Source organism: Vulpes vulpes, chromosome 1 (assembly GCF_048418805.1).
Source record: "Vulpes vulpes isolate BD-2025 chromosome 1, VulVul3, whole genome shotgun sequence".
In the NCBI taxonomy this organism is placed as follows: Eukaryota; Metazoa; Chordata; class Mammalia; order Carnivora; family Canidae; genus Vulpes; species Vulpes vulpes.
In genome coordinates, this window is record NC_132780.1 from 65,189,830 (window position 1) to 65,207,989 (window position 18,160).

Below are 18,160 nucleotides of genomic sequence, written 5' to 3' on the forward strand. Positions count from 1 at the left end.
AAGATGGCTTTCTCATCATATAGAGTCAGTGCAGTAATTTGAATCCTAAAGAACAAAATTAGCAGAGAATGGGCGTGTTCCCGTGGGAGGGTTTCAGTATTTTAAAATATGAATTTAATAGTTCTACTGACTTAGACATCCTTTCGCATCATCCTAAGAAATTTCAACCGGTGTCAGTGAGAGAAAATGAAACATTGGGTTCATAGGATGATCACACGTTTGAAGTCCGCTTTAGTGAGATCAGCTTTTCCAATCCTGTTTAATGACAAGACAGCCGGGCAGGGGAAGAAGGGAGCATTGTGTGCTCGGGAGAGCAGGCTGCTATTTCTCCGCCTGTGGTGACTGTCAGAACGAGTCGTTCCAAATCCTGAGCCAGGAGACGCTTGCAGCCAGTTTATTTATAAAGCCTGATGCAAAAGTAGGAGTTTTGCAAGAAAATGCTAAACTTTTCATTTAAAATTTGACAAGATTTTTGTTGGAAGTGTTGTTCAAACTCAGTATCTAAGGATGTCCCTAGTGTTTGGTTTCCTTCTTCATGTTAGTAACATAAGCACCCTCCCCTGTGGACCCCGTCTCCCGTGGTCCTCCCGGATGCTTCCCTGAGGGCCGGGCCTTGCCCTCTTGGGAGGCCCTGGATGGTATAAACCAGAGCAGTTCGCTCCCGCCTGGGCCCTCACTGCCCGCAGGTCCCTCCTGGGCCAGGGTCCCAACCACCATCCCCTGAGCAGCCCGCCCTCTTCCCTCTGCCTGTGAGAGCCCCCAGGGCCTGCTGTCCTGAGCCCCCTGCCCCAGGCTCCCAGGGTCAGGCCGGGCCTCCCCTCCTGCAGCCCGAGCTCCCTGGAAGCCAGGCCGTGACCTGTGTCCTCAGCTCCAGCTGCGCGGCTGCCTCCTTCCAGGGCCTGAGCTGGACCCCTCCTGGGTATGTGTGTGTGGAGGGCCCCTAGCCCACTTCTCCTATGGGCGGGACAACCCCCGGTCTTCAGACTATTTCACTTTGAGGGACAGAACCCTTTCTTTAAAAAAACCACATCTCATTGTGCAAACAGATTTGGGAGCGGCTTGTGTTGCAGAGGGAGCGGGACCCCACACTGCGGCCTTTCCTCCTCCCACCCCACGCACAAGGCCTCGGGGGCCCATGGGTTCCTGGAAATTAAATTATCCATGTGCCCCAGCTGCTCTTGCTGGATTGCATGGGGCCTGGAGGCTGGAACGCCGGCTGCCTGGTGTCCTACTGCGGGCGGGCAGTTGGCGGCCAGACCTCGGCTGGGAGTGCAGGGGGCGGGAGGCGGAGGCAGGTGCGGGCTGGGCGGCGAGCAGGGTGGCCCCTGTGGCTCTAGGCAGGGCGGCCGGGAGGCTCCATGCTGATGACCAGCCTTGTTCTCACATTTCCATTTTTTTAATAAATTTATTTTTTATTGGTGTTCAATTTGCCAACATATAGAATAACATTCAGTGCTCATCCCATCAAGTGCCCCCCTCAGTGCCTGTCACCCAGTTGTAATAGCAATGACATCTAACACCTTTGCGGGGCTCCTGGGGGTGGCACTGTTGTCTCGGTGTGAAGGCATCTGTCCTCCCAACGGTGTCCCGAGTCCATCTGACAGCTGCCGACGTGAGGCTGAGGAAGGGGCTGGTGGCCCAGGGCGGCAGCCCGGGGTCACCCCAGGGGGCATCCGTGGGGGCCTCCCAGCAGGATGGGGGGCCACGGCCTTGCTTCAGTCACTGTGAGCCTTTCCACGTTTTCGGGATCCACCCAAAAGCAGCAGAATGTGCGATGGGACCCCCCCAAGTGGGTCTGCACCTGCGGCGACTCAGGGTCAGTTCATGCTTTTCCAGTGGTGATTCTCAGGACCCCAGCTCGGCAGGCAGGGGATGTTTGCACATGAAGATGATTGTGACCGTGGGCACGCACGGCCCCTGGGTGTGCCGACCTCCTTCACCTCCATGACCTGTTTCCTCCTCACCCTGCACCTGCCTGAGCCGAGAAGGTGTCCCCGGGGCATGGCTTCTGGCAGCAGGTGCCCCCACCCCCCGCACCCCGCTGCAGCTCCCCTGGGCCCTGGCGCCTGGGGGAGACAGGACAGGAGCAGGGCGCCGCCCCTGGTCTCCACGCCCCCTCCTGTATCACTGGGCTCGGCAGCTGCACGATGTGGCCGGAGGCGCCCTGCACGCGCACGTCCGTGTCACCAGGGTCCACGGGGTCCCCGGAGCGGGAAGATGCCTGTTGCACTGAGGTTACACGACCTGCTCCTTGGGGCGAAATGCGCCTTTTCTCATGTGCATGTTGGCCATGTCCATGTCTTCCTCTGTGAGATTTCTCTTCATGTCTTTTGCCCATTTCATGATTGGATTGTTGGTTTCTTTGCTGTTGAGTTTCATAAGTTCTTTATAGATCTTGGAAACTAGCCCTTTATCTGATACGTCATTTGCAAATATCTTCTCCCATTCTGTAGGTTGTCTTTGAGTTTTGTTGACTGTTTCTTTTGCTGTGCAGAAGCTTCTTATCTTGATGAAGTCCCAATAGTTCATTTTTGCTTTTGTTTCTGTTGCCTTCGTGGATGTATCTTGCAAGAAGTTACTGTGGCCGAGTTCAAAAAGTGTTGCCTGTGTTCTCCTCTAGGATTTTGATGGAATCTTGTCTCACATTTAGATCTTTCATCCAATTTGAGTTTATCTTTGTGTATGGTGAAAGAGAGTGGTCCAGTTTCATTCTTCTGCATGTGGATGTCCAATTTTCCAAGCACCATTTATTGAAGAGACTGTCTTTTTTCCAGTGGACAGTCTTTCCTGCTTTGTTGAATATTAGTTGACCATAAAGTTGAATAAGTCAACTGGAGAAGGACAAATATTATATGGTCTCATTCATTTGGGGAACATAAAAAATAGTGAAAGGGAATAAAGGGGAAAGGAGAAAAAATGAGTGGGAAATATCAGAGAGGGTGACAGAACATGAGAGGCTCCTAACTCTGGGAAACGAACTAGGGGTGGTGGAAGGGGAGGAGGGCGGGGGGTGGGGGTGACTGGGTGACGGGCACTGAGTGGGGCACTTGATGAGATGAGCACTGGGTGTTATGCTATATGTTGGCAAATTGAACTCCAATAAAAAAATAAATTTATTATTAAAAAAAAGAAGAAGAAATGCGCTGTTGCTGTTGGGTGAGCACCGTGAAGGTGGGTGGTCTCCTGGGGGGCCCGGGGCTGGTGGGCAGGTGTCGGGGGCTGCGGAGGGGGTGGACAGTACCTGCAGGGGGGCCGCTGGAGAGGCTGCTGGGAGCGCGTGAGTGGAGGATGCGCGGAGATGGACCCGCAGCCGCTCCTGCAGCTCCGATGGCGCGGGACTGACCTAGAGCCACCCCCCTACCCTCCAGTTCTCCCGCAGACCTGCTGCGTGGCCTCTGGGCTGTCCAGTGCAGCCACACCCTTGCTCTGGGGCCGGGCTGGGGGTGTCACGTGCCCTCACAGGGCCCGGGGCTGGTGCTCCCTCCCCCGCCTCTCCTGCTGCCAATGGGACCTGCCCGTGGCCTTGGATGCAGTGGGAGGAATGAATGCTCCCATGCTGACGTCTAAGGCCCCAATGCCCGACTCTGCTCCTTCCCTTCTGCAGCTTGAACCAGGGGACCCCAGGTCAGGACCTCACCGTGTGCGGCAATGTCCCCAACCCCGTGCTGGGAAAGCGCGGAAGCAGCACCTGCCCACCCGTGGCACTCAGGCTCTGAGGCACCAGATCCAGTTTCCATGCCAGCAGCATCTCAGCACCACTTGGGGACTTGCTGAGATGTGCGAATGCTGCGGCCTCCCCATCCCCACAATCAGAAACCGGGCGGGGGGTGTTCCAGAAGTCAGTGTTTTAACAAGGCCTCTGCTGCTTCTGCTGCTTGCTGCCTGTCCCGAGCCCCCTTGGGGGAAGTTATGGGGGCCCATATATAGGGCTTATAAAGTATAAGAGACGGAAGAGCCCAGGAAGGAATTTGCCAAATAGAAATGACACAAAATAGCAAGAGTCCAATAATGTGCAGTCTTCAAATATTAGAAAAACTCATCGCTTCTAGATTCCAAACAATTGGAAACAAAATCTGCAATGGCTTTGGATGACCAGCAAAGCCTTCTCAGTGGAGGGAAAGACCGGGTTTGCTGCAAAGGTGAGACTGCCTCATTCGGCGTGGTGAGGACAGGAGGGACGTGCGTGACAGAGCGAGACCCGGGAGCAACCTGGAGCTGCCACCCGCACGGCTCACTGGAAGCAGGAGGACAGAAGCCACTCAGTCTACAAGGGACCCTCCTGCCAGACACCCCAAAGCCTGGACTGCTCGCTACCACTGAAGCCCTAAAACTCCCACTGTTTCCACTGTGACCTGCGGGCAGTGGGCTGAGGAAGACCCTTGGGGGAGTGGACCCCGGGGCAGGGGCCTGGTGGGCAGGGTCCTTCAAGGCCATGGGCAGGGTCTCACCATGTCTCTATCTCCCCTCCCAGGGTTCTACGGTGGGCGGCCTGTGTCTGCTGTACCACTCGGCCGGCCGGCAGGGAGGCCCAGGGACGATAGTGTCTGTGCTCGGCTGGGAAGGGATGCAAGTCTGACGGGGGACGAGAGGGAGAGCGCTGGTCAGCCAGCCGGGGGCTGCAAGGGGCTGAGCAGGAGGAAGCCTAGGAGAGGCTCCAGATCAGCTCTGGGACCCAGGTCCTAAGGGATCCACACACTGGCTTCTCTGCTGAGTCAGCCTGAGCAGGAGGCCAGGAGGCATCAGGTGGGGATCTCGGAGGGGCCTCCCGGAGTCCAGCCCTCCCTCGTGGGGGCTGGTGGGGGACCACCAGTGAGCTGATGGGCAGTGCAGGGAGACCCCGGTTTGGGAGGCACTTCGTGTTGCATGGCTCCCTTGTTACACAGCAACGAAGGCTATTGTATTTTACACCCAGTTCCCCAAATATTTAGGACGCTGGTTAATCTTTTCCTGAGCACACCTGTTGATCTCACAGAGAGCTGTGGCACATGCTCGGGAAACGCACGTGTGTTGAGGAAGGGTAGCGGCTACAGAGGATTCAGAACCGTGTTAAGGGTCCATTTCCCAAACTCACCTGTAAACCTCCCCCAGCGGCTGGACCGTTGTTTCCAGGCTTGTTAGCACTTACTCGTCCCACTCAGGGGAGCGTGCAAAACACGTCAGAAAAGACGAAGAACAGAGCAAGAGAGGGGCCCGTCTGCCAGCGCTCTGTTGGAGAAAAACAAGTGTGGGAAGGGCTGGTAGCTTTCCACGCTAAAACTTCACCAAAAAATAAAACTAAAACTTGCTATGCTTCCTGAAGGACTTGGTATTTTTCCCCTAAGACTTTTCCTGGGATGGTGACTCACTCTCCCATTTTGTGGCAGCTGAGATTTAAAGTGGGCTTAGACCTCTGGCATTTCGGGACGTCCAGGGTCTTTCCTCCAGGGCACGGGGCCGAGTGGTCCCCGGCACCCCTGAGGCCCTACTGCGAGCAGGGCCCGTGAGCCTGGCCCGGGTTGGCCCACGGTGTGGGGTTCGCTGGAGCAGGAGGCCCGCTTGCCTGGAAATGGGGTGTTGTTCCTGTGCATTGGTCCCTGGGAGGGAGAGCGGGTTGGCAGGGGGTGTCCTGGCCTTTCTTGGCCCTGGGGCCTCCCTGGGGCGGGGAGCTGGTGGGAGGCACAGGAGGCTGTGGGGTTGGGCCTCGGGACATGCAGGGACACGGGAGGTCGGGGGGCATGTGACTCCTGTGTGGCTGCAAGACTGTTTCCAGAGCAACTGAAGGGTCGCCCAAGGGAGCAGGAGGCCCGGGGTCTGGAGTGGGGTGCTGCAGGGCATGCCTGGCCCAACTTCCAGAAGGCGACGCCATGCCCCACTGCCCCGGGCATCCTAAGTGACCCTTGCATGGGGAGAAAGAGGAAACGAGGGTGGTGTCGCGCAGACACAGCGCCACATGGGGTGAGCAGGAGAAACACCGTGAGGACAGACAGAGACCTGTGAGACCCCGCGGGCCCACCTGTGCCAGGTGGGACTCTTGCTCCGACGGCCGGAGGCCCGGGCCTCGGCTGGTGGTGGCTGCGCGGGGCCGTCCTGAGCAGAGGCTGCGGGCAGGAACAGGCAGGGCACCAGTGGTGTGCGGGCGGCGGGTGGCAGGCTGAGGGTTGGAGGGACAGCGCCCTTGTGGCCATGGCAGGTCCACACGGGGTGGCCAGGTTGTCACCCCTCGGAGTGACCTGAGCCATGTGGCGGGCCGCGTGCGGTGGCCAGGAGGCCGCAGCGGCCTTCAGCACCCGAGCCTCAGAGAGGGCCTAGCATGACGAGGTTCGGGTGGATTCCACGCCAGGGGGTGCTCTGGGCTGGGCCTGTTCCATGACCGGGTCACGGCCCCTGGGGCTCCACCGAGTTGGCCCTGAGGACATGGGCCTCCCTGCCGCACCTGCCCCTGGAGCGTCCCCGGGCCCCTCTGCCTGCCACGCGGGCCCCAACTGCCGCCCCCTGGCTGGGGAAGCTCGCCCGCGAGGAGCCCCCTTCCTTCCGTGGAGCACAGCGAGGACCCTGGGCCCAGCGCACTGCCCTCGCGGAGGCCACAGACGTGCCATCACGGGAAGGACCTTTGCTCCTGCAGCAGCCGAGAGGCGGGGACCACGGGGCGCCGGGGTGCTGGCAGGTGCACTGTCTCTGGGACAGACGGCAGTGGTCTCGGGAGACGGACACGGGCCTCACGGGTGGCGGGTACCCTGGAGTCTGGGGTCACGGTCATTGTCCCCTCTTGTGCTTTGCCAGAAAAATCACAGTTGCTGGTTTGACACTTCTTTTTCACTCTAATTTTTTTTTCCAAAATGAAGTTCTGTGAAGTTATTGAAGCCAGTGATGAAAATAATTTGCATATCTGCAGGAAGTAAAGATTGATGCAAAATTTTTTAATTGGGTTCACTTTGGCAGCTTCTTAACTTCACTTGAAAGGAGCCCACACTTCTTCCGTAGGATTATAGAAAACTTTGATATTATTCAAAAAATTCCGCCATTCTCCCTCACGTCAGATTTTCATGGACGAGGGGCCTCTTCAAGGAGACTTGTCCGTCCCTGGCTCAGCTCGGAGGCCCCTCTGCCTGAACGGGACGCCGCGTGTCCGTGGAGCGGCCCCAGGGTCAGCCCGGCCAGCCCTGCCATCCACCATCTCCCTGTTGACTCCAGATGATGTTTCCACAGCAACCTTCCCACCCAGCCCACGGATTTCAGGTCACTCATCCACTTTTTGTTTTTCCAAGTTCAGAGGATGGCCTCTTTCTGAGTTTGCTGAACACTTTTTAAAGATTTATTTATTTATTAGAGAGGGGGAGGGGCAGAGGGAGAAGCAGACCCCCGGCTGAGCAGGGAGCCCTACGTGGGGCTCGATCCCAGGACCTGAGATCATGACCTGAGCCGAAACCAGGAGTCAGATGCTCAAGTGATGGCACCACCCAGGCGCCCCTGGGTTTGCTGAACACTTGGAGACCCCCGCCCCTGTGGCACTTGGTTCTCGAACACGTTGCTTTTGCCCCGACTGCCCTGCCTCCCAGGTGTGTCTGCTCGGGCGGCTCGCGCTGCAGGCCTATTACAGGCAGCGACCTTCCGTCACCTAGTAGTTCCCTCCATCTTCAAGGCTTTGGGGTTGCTCCACAGGTGTGACCAGTCCTGCCACGTTTCATCTGGGAGCCGGCGATCCTGCTGAACAGAGCCCTTGGGGCTACGTCCTAGTGCATGGACACACACGTGTAAACTGGTACTTAGACGGGTTTGGAGAAAAACAGGACACAGGGGTGGGAGTCCTAGGTCAAGGGGTCTATTTGGTGTGATGCGGGGTGGCTTCACAGACAGGACACAGGGGGAGATGACAAATGTGCACTCTGGGTGGCCATGGGCTCCCCTGAATACAAAGGTCCTGAGGCAGCATCACCAGGAAAAAGCAGGAAGGGCCACCCCTGAGCAGAGTGAGGAGGAGGTGGAGCGGCTGACCTGAGAGGCCATGTGTGTGTGCAGGGGTGGAGGGTGCATCCTTGTGATGAGGCCACGGGAGGCCACTGAAGGGGAGCACGGCGGCTTCTGAGAAGGGGTGCATTAAATTTGTTCTCTGAAGCCCGGCCCGGGTGCCAGTGATGTTTGGAGACCAGGTGAGGTCTGGAGCCCACGGCTAAGAAGGAACTCTCGAGCTGTCCCCGGTGGGAATGGTGGCTCATGCAAGCCGGGGGACACGAGGGGGCAGGAAGAGCGGCTGCCCCGGGCCGTGAGGGCGATGAGCATATTCTCTGGGGTTGGGGGAGGTGAGGGCGCGGAGGTTTGGACTGGACTGTCTTCTGCTGCCGGGCCCTTCAGGATCCCGGAGGCCTGTTCTCCCTCCAGCGGGGGCTTCCCGGGGGAACGTCACCCATGGCCCCCCAGGACGGGGAGGAGCGGGGTGTCCATGTGCTCCATCCCCAGCTGGCCTGCTGCCCTCTCCTCCTCCTCCAACAGCTGGACCACGGGCCCCGGGCCTGGGACAGTGTGCAGTGTGCAGAGAACAAGGCTTGCCATCCCATCACTCCATGCTCTGACCCCAGGAACAGTGCCTTACATTCATCTCCGCTTTCCCCAGATCTCTTACAGATGGTGGCCGAAGCCGTCCCCGAGCTCCCTGGAAGCAGAGCTCACGTCGTGTGGTCGTGTTAGCACCGCAACAGGAAACAACGGTTTCCCACCCAGAGCCACTCGCTCAAACAAGGCTTGAATTGCTTCCTTTGTGCGTCATTTCCTTATAGGCTGAGTTAGATGATACATCATCACACTCTTCCCGGCGTTTGGGTTCTCTTTCAGGACCTTTCCTCAAAGTTACATCTGTGTCTAATAATTTTTTTACACTGGAGCATACAATTTTTATTATTCTTTCCAGGGAGGAGGAATCTTGGGGCTTGGGTTACATCTGTAATGTGTTTTTTTTTTTCCAAAAATAAAAACCCAAAGCAACATTACAAAATGACCTTCGGTAGAGGTGGGCCGGACAGGGTGGGGTGCCTGGGTGTTTGTTATATTTATTCATATAGGATTTATATTTATTAGATTATTTAAAGAGTGGGTTCTGGTCTGAGTCTGTTTAAGGCCGCGGCTTTTCTCTCTTTTTCTACACGTTCTCATCTTTTCATGGTCAGCAGTAAATGTGATCTTTGCGTCCCCCTAACTAGTCACCATGCTTCTCGATACAGAAAGCTCAACGGGAAAGGATGTGGAGAAAAACGTAAAGGCTGTTATTTCCCATGATGAGAACCCAGATGTAGGGGGCCCTTGGGGCCAGGTCACAGAGTTGCGGGTGGCCGCCTTGTCCCGTTGCATCGGAGCCATACCGCCTGTGTCCCCAGGTCGAGCGGGACCCCTGGCCGGAGAGCAGGGCGGGGATGGGGCGGGGGGGGGGGGGCGCCTCCGTCTGTTCGGTTTTCCCCAGAAGCTCCCAGAAGAGCCGCTTTCCTCGGGGCTCACTGGCGGAACCGGGTTGGTGCCCTCGCCAGGGCCAGCGGGCAGGAGGGTGGCAAGGGAAGTGCCCTCGGGCGTCGGCAGCCGCCACCGCGTGTCCCGAGGCTGCCCTGACACCTGCCATCTCTGAGAGTGGGGTGGCGGCGAGAAGGGGAGACGCGAGGACCAGAGGTTGCGCGGCACCGAGGAGGCGTCCGTGGGTCTGGCCACCAGCAGCACCTGCCCGCTGGCTGCGGGGTCTCGGGTCCCGTCCGTCACCTGCGTCCCCGGTGAGACCTCATTCTGCCCGGAGGCCTGCTCCGAGGCTGTGTGCAGGGGTGGGGGAGGCCCTGGCGAGCGTGTCCCCCTGGCACGTGGGTCGCTCAGACTCATGGGGTCAGAACCAGAAAGGACACAGTCCTTGGTCATTCCGTTCCTTGAGTTTCCATGGGCTGTCCTCACAGTTACTGGGATATTTTAGGAATCACGCGCGCTGCCTGCCGCCCTCACTGCGTCCTCCGAGCAGGTCAAGGGCATTCCAGGCAGGTGCTTGCAGCGTCCGCGGTTCCGCTCTGTGAGGGGGCCTGCATGTCAGGGGAGCGGGAGCCTGTGGGGTGCGGGGGGCCCATGGGGCCAGTTACCTGCCGTCTTCCCTGACCCTCATGAGTAGCACCCTGCAGTGATGCCAAGGGCAGCATGACCACGGCCTGCCTGTGAGCTGTCCGGGGCTCGGCCTGCAGGGCGGAGCGAGCTGGGGAATCCACCCAGACAGAGCCTGGAAGGGAGTGAGCTCCCCGTGGACGCACCCTCCCGGAGCGGCCTAATGCCAGGGACCCTCCCAGCCGTGAGCGTCCAGGGGCAGCGAGATGCGACTTGCTAGATGACGGAGCTCAGAGCTTGCCATAAAGAGGCATTTAAACTGATTCCAGGAAGGCGGCCCGTGCCGGTGGCAGTGGCACTCGTGACCCGGGCACTCGTGACCTGGAGCCCCCAGCTCTGCAGGCAGGTGCTTCTCTTGTCGGCTTTTCCTCCTCACGGGACTCGAAGCCTCTGTGACCGGAAACACATCTGGGGTGCTGATCCCAGGGAGGCCTGGTGTGATGTCCCTGCTGCCGCCATCGTGCCAGCTGCCTGTGGAAGATGCACGGTACAGCCATTTCAGTGACAAACCCCAAGTGCAACCTTTAACCCTTGACCCGCCCTCCCCAAGGACACCCAGCTGGTGGCTGCCGATGACCCCCAGGTCGGCAACCACATCCCCTTCTCTCCGCCGCTCAGGCCATGTCCAGGTGTCTGGGGTTTCTTTTTCCCTCTCACTTGTAAGTCAGAGTGTCTGCCACTTGGCCGTCCTCCTGCAGCGTCTCCAGGCCCCGCGTGCACCCACGAGTGTCCAGTCTACACCGCAGCCCGGGCCCTCAGCGCTCTCCCCATACCCACACCTCACTTTGTACAAAGTGGCGGGAACAACACTTGAATAAATGTTAGGACAGTGCCACATTGGACCAGACTGTCAGCTGAATCCCTCCAGTGTGAGCCGAGGACACTGGAGTCTGGACAGGAGGATGCGCAGAGGACGTCAGCCACTGCCGGCGGGAACCCAGGGGCAAAACCAGAGTGGGGGGTACAGGCGAGCCTCATGTTTGCTCTTGTTTTTCCCACAGGAAATCTGTAAATGGGAGCTCAGTGAAGGGCGCCCAGGAGGAAGTGGTGCACCCTGGGGCCGGTCTGGGGGACCCATGCTGAGGCTGACAGATGCCCCAGAGCCGAGGGCTTGAGTGGGAAATGAGAAATGCATGAGCTTGTGCTGGAAATGCTGCGTCACCTTCCCCTGAGCACTTGGTGAGTCCTGAGCACAAGAGACTTCTAGCAGCCACCATAAAGCAGGGGCCATACGGTGAAGAGTGCAAGCTCTGGGGTGCTGGGGAGAGAGGCTGGAGCCCCGGGCCCCACAGAGGAAGGGCTGGCAGGCACCCGGGGCCTGCGGGGTTCCCCAGGACTGTGCCTTGCACTCGGGGCCACAGGAGAAACAGGCCAGGCCCTTCAAACCTGGGCCGGGGGACCCGACAGCGCCCTGTCTACTTGCAGGGAGAAAATTAGATCCGCTTCAAAGATAACACACGTCAGAACGTCTACCGTTCTCACACTATGACGAGCACCAGGCACAGCACAACAAAGCAGACACCCAGGTGATTAAGGCCAAGAACGCAAACGGATCTACAGGTGACTGTCAATGGGGACGTTTGAAGAAATTAAATCAGGGGTGCCTGGGTGGCACGGTCGGTTAAGCACCCGACTCTCGATTTCGGGTCAGGTCATGAGCTCAGGGTTCTGGAATCGAGCCCTGCATCAGGCTCTGTGCTGGGCATGGAACCTGTTACGATTCTTTCTCTCCCTCTGCCTCTCCCCACCTCTAAAAATATAATTAAAAGGACATTCTAAAATTAAAACCAGTGTAGCCGACAGGTCACACTCAGTAGGTGGGTGTCAGAGGAGGTCACACTCAGCACAAGGGGTCCCCAGGGGGTATCTGGCTCCAGCACCAGGAGGAGAAAGCAGAATCTGGTTTCTGACCCTGTGAGGTACAAATGCATGTAAACTGCAGTTCCAGAACCAGAGGAAGGAAGGAGCCAAAATCAGAAGCAAGAGACACTGGCTGAGATCTTTCCTAAATTAACAAATTAGGGCAGCCCGGGTGGCTCAGCGGTTTAGCGCCACCTTCAGCCCAGGGCGTGATCCTGGAGGCCCAGGATCGAGTCCCACGTCGGGGTCGGGCTCCCTGCATGGAGCCTGCTTCAACCTCTGTCTGTGTCTCTGCCTCTCTCTCTCTCTCTGTATGTCTCTCATGAATAAATAAATAAAATCTTTTTAAAAAATTAAAATCATAATTTTAAAAATTGAAAAAAATAAAGACATCAAAGCGTAGAGCGGCTCGAGCAGGCCGGGCAGAAAGAAAGGTCCCACATGAATATTTATAAGTATAGTTTAGTGTCCAAATATAGGGATTTCTATTGTCTTTCTATTATTCATTTCTAATTTTATGTCTTTGTGTTCAGGGAGCATGGTGTATATAATACAGATTCATGGAGTGTCATTCAGATTTACTTTTGTAGCCAATTTCTATAATTATTCTCTGTGTCTTTAAAACATATATATGTATATATATGTATACATTGGGGATAGAAATCATATATCTCTATTAGCAGTTGGTTAAATCTGTTACTAAAATCTTAAATATCCTTCATGATGTTTTTCTGTAACTTGTGGTTTCAAAAACGCATGTATTACAACCTTCCTTTGGGTAACAGAGGTTTCAATTTCTTTTTGTAATTCTGCCAGTGGTTGTTTTATATGTTTGGAGGCTGTGTTGTTTGGTGTATACAGACTCATAATAGTTATAGGTTCTTCAGTCAATTATTATCATTAGAATATCACTATCATAATTAGCATTTTTGTGTTACATTATATTTTATATGACATAAAAATAAACTGGCTCTTTTTTATATCACACACACACACACACACACAAAGAAAGGTCCCTAGTCACTCGGTAAATCTATGGAGAACAAAGATGGGCAGGAAATCTTAAAAACAGAGAGCAGGAAAACAAAAACAAAAACAAAAACAAAAAAAACCCAACTTCTATCATCCTCAAAGGAGCAACAGCAAGAATGACCAGCATCGAGACACACGGGGGAAATGGGAGGTGTCCTCACGGTGCCCGGAGAACACAGCTGCCCGTCTAGGACCCCACAGCCAAGGACCGTGTCCTCAGAAACAAAGATGTTTTCCAAGAATAAAAACGGATGGGGCGCTGTCAGCCGCGGGTCCCCGGGGGGGGGGGGGGATGGCTCCGAAGGAGCGTCTCAGGGAGGGAGGGGGCCCAGAGACAAGTGACCGTGGAGGAACTACGGCCCCGAAAGGTCGCTGTGCTGGCGAGTCTGGAGGAGCTTCCCACGTCCATGGTGGGGGCACCCCGAGGTGCCCGGGAGCAAGTGCAGGGGTGCTGGGGGTTGCTGGGGGGGGTGAACGGAGGTGCCACTGGCCACGGTCCCCGGGAAGCAGGTGAAGAACACGGCGGCCGCACTGTGTCCATGTGACCACGAACCTCGTGCACCTGCCGTAGAACGACGAAGAATCTGATTCATTCCAGAGAGGAACTGGAGAAGAGGAGTAAGAGGGTCTTCTGTTCCCCGTGTCGGGGCTGAGCTTAAAAGCTGGGAAGAGCCGGAGTCCTGCAAAAGCAAAGCCCGCACGTCCGCGCCAGCCGCCGGCTGGCACCTGGGAAACCAGACATCCACACACAAAAGACAGAAATCAGACCTTTATTAAGTGTGCAAAGCAAAACCCCCTCAAAACACACTAGGTGCGTCCGTGTAAGACCTGAAACCATGAAACACCAGAGGGAGGACATGAGGGCGAAGCTTGCTGACCTCGGCCGCGGCGCTGGTTCCTTGGCGTGGACACCAAAGGGCGGGCGACAGAAGCAAAAGCAAACAGATGGGCGACAGCCAGCGGCGGGAGCACATCCCAGAGACCGTCGCAGACGGCGGGGACAGCCACGGCGGGGAGGGGATGGCCGCAAATGGGGTCGCGCCTCACTTAGGAAACCCCACAGCCCAATGGCAGAACGAGAAAAATAATCACACAATAAGTAAAGGAGCCAACGGCTGGTCCCCCCAAAAGAGACGCACAGAAGGCAGGACGCATGTGACAAGGTGTCCACTGAACCCCTGGGAAGGGAAATCAAGGCACAGGGAGCAGAGCTTCGTGTGGGTTGAGCTATTCCCGTGTTTGTGCTCGCCTTGCCTGGCGGCTCCCTGACGCGGGCCGTCCGGATCCCAACCAGGAGCCTCTTACCTGAAAGTTCTTTGGGATACAAACGTGGGTGTGACTTCAACAAATTGTCCTAAGCCTGGGGGGATGGAACTTTCAGGTTCTTCACTGCTCATGGCTTAACCAGGCTCAGAAGTCTCCTAGAAGACACGTTCTAGTTTTGCAGCTCGTCTCCTGCAAAGTAGTTTTCGACAGGATTTCCTTGTCGCCCGCGCTGACCGGGCCCTGCGCGGCGCTTGGCTGCGCCCGAGGAGCGATGGCCAGGAACCGGGGCTCCGATCAAGCCTTGATAGTGTGCACCCCTCGAAGGACAGCGTCTTGATAAAAACGGAGTCAGAAGCTGAGTTAATATGCCTCCGCCGTCCCATCTCTGATCCAGTGTCACCACTGCAAGCTGGCGGGGAGTGACCGCCGGGAAACTAAAATTATACTCGTAGTGGACAAACGTAAATGACACAAAATAGAACTCATCGCGCTGACACCGGGCAGTTTTCATGATCCTGGCGGGTTTTATTTGGTTGGACAGTCGCTGAAGATCATGACAACTGCTGCATTTCAACCTAGGGTTTAAACGCATCCTCGGATCCCAGCCCAGCGCCGAGTGAGCAGAGCTTGGACGCGCTGCCAACTGCTTGAGACCAAGGGAAAGTCTTCAGAGCTTCACAGGAAGTTGGATGTTTTCCTTTGTTTTTGGTGCTGCTGAGGAAGCACGGAGAAGGCCTGGTGGTGCTCTCGTGCCGGGGGGTGACCCTCATTCTGGGGCGTCCATCACACTGGGGGTGTCCCTCATTCTGGCGGTGTCCCTCACTCTGGGGGCATCCATCACACTGGGGGGTGTCCATCACTCTGGGAGTGTCCTTGCCTGGGGGTGTGCATCACTCTGGGGTGTCCCTGGCTCTGGGGGTATCCTTCACTCTGGGGGTGTCCCTGATTCTGGGTTGTCCATCACTCTGGGGTGTCCCTCACTCTGAGGGTGTCCCTCACGCTGGGGGCATCCATCACACTGGGGGTGTCCATCATTCCGGGGGTCCCCTGACTTTGGGAGTGTCCCTCACTCTGGAGGTGTCCATCACTCTGGGGGTCCCTGGCTCTGGGGGGTATCCCTGACTCTGGGGGTGTCCATCACTCTGGGGGGTATCCCTGACTCTGGGGGTGTCCATCACTCTGGGGGTGTCTCTGACTCTTGGGGTGTCCATCACACTGGGGGTGTCCCTCACTCTGGGGGCATTCATCACATTGGGGGTGTCAATCGCTCTGGGGTGTCCCTCAGTCTGGGGGTGTCCCAGACTCTGGGGGTGTCCACTCTGGAGGTATCCATCACACTGGGGGGTGTCCATCACTTGGGGGGTGTCCCTGGCTCTGACAGTGTCCCTCACTCTGGGGGTGTGCATCACACTGGCCTCAGCAGCTTGATTGCCTTCAGTCCTTCATTTTCTCAGCAGGAAGAAACAACTGAATTGTTTTTCTACTTCCTATTTCTACTAAAACCCCTACGTTTTGGGGAAGAGGAAATGCAGAGAAGTAGGTATCACTGTAATCATAGTGAGAAGATATTTTACTCAGGATGTCAAGAAAGGAATGCACGCACTCCTCTATTTTTCCACAGAAATTGCAAATCTTCTCCCATGGGTTCCCCCAGACTGAGGAGAAATGAAAGCAGTGTCTTCTCTCCTCACTGCTCTGACGTCCAAGGGAGCAAACAGGTTCCACTTTAGAAGGTCGTTGAAGCCTCGGGGGACCCGCCGGGCCTGCCGGTGCTGCCGAGGGGGCCTCAGCTAAGCACGTGGACGGAGCCTCGGAATTGTCCAGGTCCTGCTTCCAGCCCCGGCCGTCCTGCGAGGTGCCTGGTTGCTCCGTGCACGGCCTGGTTTACAGGACGGGGGAAACACTTACAACTCTATCATTTGACTTTATTTTGTTTAACCTGAGAAGGTCCTCTTTAAACCTCCCTCATGCCCTCTGGTGACCAGCAGTGTGTTCTCTGACAAGTGTGACGTGCTACCTCATCGTGGTTTTGATTCGTATTTCCCTGATACCAAGTACTGAGGAGCACTTTTTCATGTGTCTGCTGACCATGCGTGACGTCTTCTTTGGAGAAACGTCGGTTCATGTCTTCTGCCCATTTCTTGACTAGATTGTTTGTTTCTCGGGTGTTGAGTTTAATAAGTTCTTTCTAGATCTTGGATACTAGCCCTTTATCTGAGATGTCGTTTGTGGATACCTTCTCCCATTCTGTAGGTTGTCTTTTAGTTTTGTCGACTGTTTCCTTTGCTGTGCAGGAGCTTTTTATCCCGATGAAGTCTCAATAATTCATGACTGCTTTTGTTTCCCTTCCCCTTGGAGACGTGTCCAGTAAGAAGTGGCTGCGGCCAAGGTCACAGGGTTTGCTGCCTGTGTTCTCCTCTAGGATTTTGATGGATTTTTGTCTCACATTGAGATCTTTCAACCATTTTGAGTGTATCTTTGTGTCTGGTATCGGAGAATGCTCCAGGTTAATTCTTCTGCACCTGGGTGTCCAATTTTCCCAGCATCATTTGGTGAAGAGATTGTCATTTTTCCAGTGGATATTCTTTGCAGCTCTGTTGAAGATGAGTTGAGCATAGAGCTGAGGGTCCATTTCTGGGATCTCTATTCTGTTAATTATGTGTCTGTTTTTGTGCCAGTACCACACTGTCTTGGTGATCACAGCTTTGTAATAGAGCTTGAAGTCAGGTATTGTGATGCCCTCAGCTTTGATGTGCTTTTTTAAAATTGCTTTGGCTACTCGTGGTCTTTTGTGTTTCCATACAAATTTTAGGATCATTTGTTCCAGCTCTGTGAAAAATGTTGAGTGTATTTTGACAGGGATTGCACTGAATGTGTGGATTGCCCTGGGGAGCATAGACATTTTAATGATATTTATTCTTCTAATCGATGAGCATGGAATGTATTCCCATTTTGTGTGTGTGTCTTCCTCAATTTCTTTCATAAGTGTAGAAGAGTTTTCAGAGTACAGATCCCTTACCTCTTTGGCTTGGTTTATTCCTAAGTATCCTTTGGTTTTTGGTGCAATTAAAAAATGGGATGTATTTCTTGATTTCTTTATCTGCTGCTTCATTATTGGTGTCTAGAACTAATAGATGAATTCAACAAAATTGCAGCATGTAGAGTCAACGTGCAGAAATCCGTTGCTTTTCTCGCAAAATATTTTAAAAAGAAGAAAGAAATGTTTTCAACGTTCTGATAGAAAACAGACTAATTACAAACAGATTACAAACATCTGGCTGGCCTCTGTGACGATCAAGTCCAGGAGATAAGGCGCTGACGTGAACCGAGCATGAGAGAAGGCGGCCCTGCTGTAGCCGTTGCTGCCCGGTGAAGCGGCTCAGGCCACAGAAAGGTTTGATAACTCGAGTTGACTCAGGAAACACAGACAATATATTCTTGAGTACAAATTCCTTGAAAAGGTAATTTTACATGTTGATGATATAACTGAAAGTGGAGGTATTTGAATGGGTAAGTTGGTTTACAATCTCGGCTGACAGATCTTCTGAGGCAGCACGAACTCCGGCCTCGGGGCCTGACGTACGCTCAACAGCAGGGCATCCGCTTGTTTGTCTACCCAAAACTGTGTATGAGAGATTCTTGTTCTCAGCCGTGATGGGGTCGCCACCGATCTTGCCTTTCTATTTTAAAGAACTGTAAAATGAAAAAAAAAAAAAACACAAAAAACCCCCAGAGAACTGTAAAATGAGATAAATATTTGAATTATTAACATGGGATATTAAAATCTTCTATAAATGATCTTGAAGAATTCAAAAGAGTCAAAAAAATAAAACAGAATACTAACAACAAAAAACACATTTAGAGTAATAAAATCACTCACAAGAATGACACTTGACTCAGATGGTTT

At 54.9% G+C, this 18,160-nt stretch overlaps 1 protein-coding gene across 2 annotated transcripts in view; it reads left to right on the plus strand.

The window, feature by feature from the left end:
* Positions 1 to 12,921, plus strand: part of WDR27 (WD repeat domain 27) — a 235,284-nt gene extending 222,363 nt beyond the window's left edge. Inside the window, exons 26-27 of one of the 2 annotated variants that reach the window (XR_012002924.1) lie at positions 11,097 to 11,274; positions 11,521 to 12,921. The gene's annotated coding sequence lies outside the window, so the exon portion shown is untranslated. The remainder of the gene's footprint in view (positions 1 to 11,096; positions 11,275 to 11,520) is intronic. The other variant, XR_012002923.1, reaches the window with a different exon arrangement.
* The last annotated feature ends 5,239 nt before the right edge of the window (positions 12,922 to 18,160 follow it).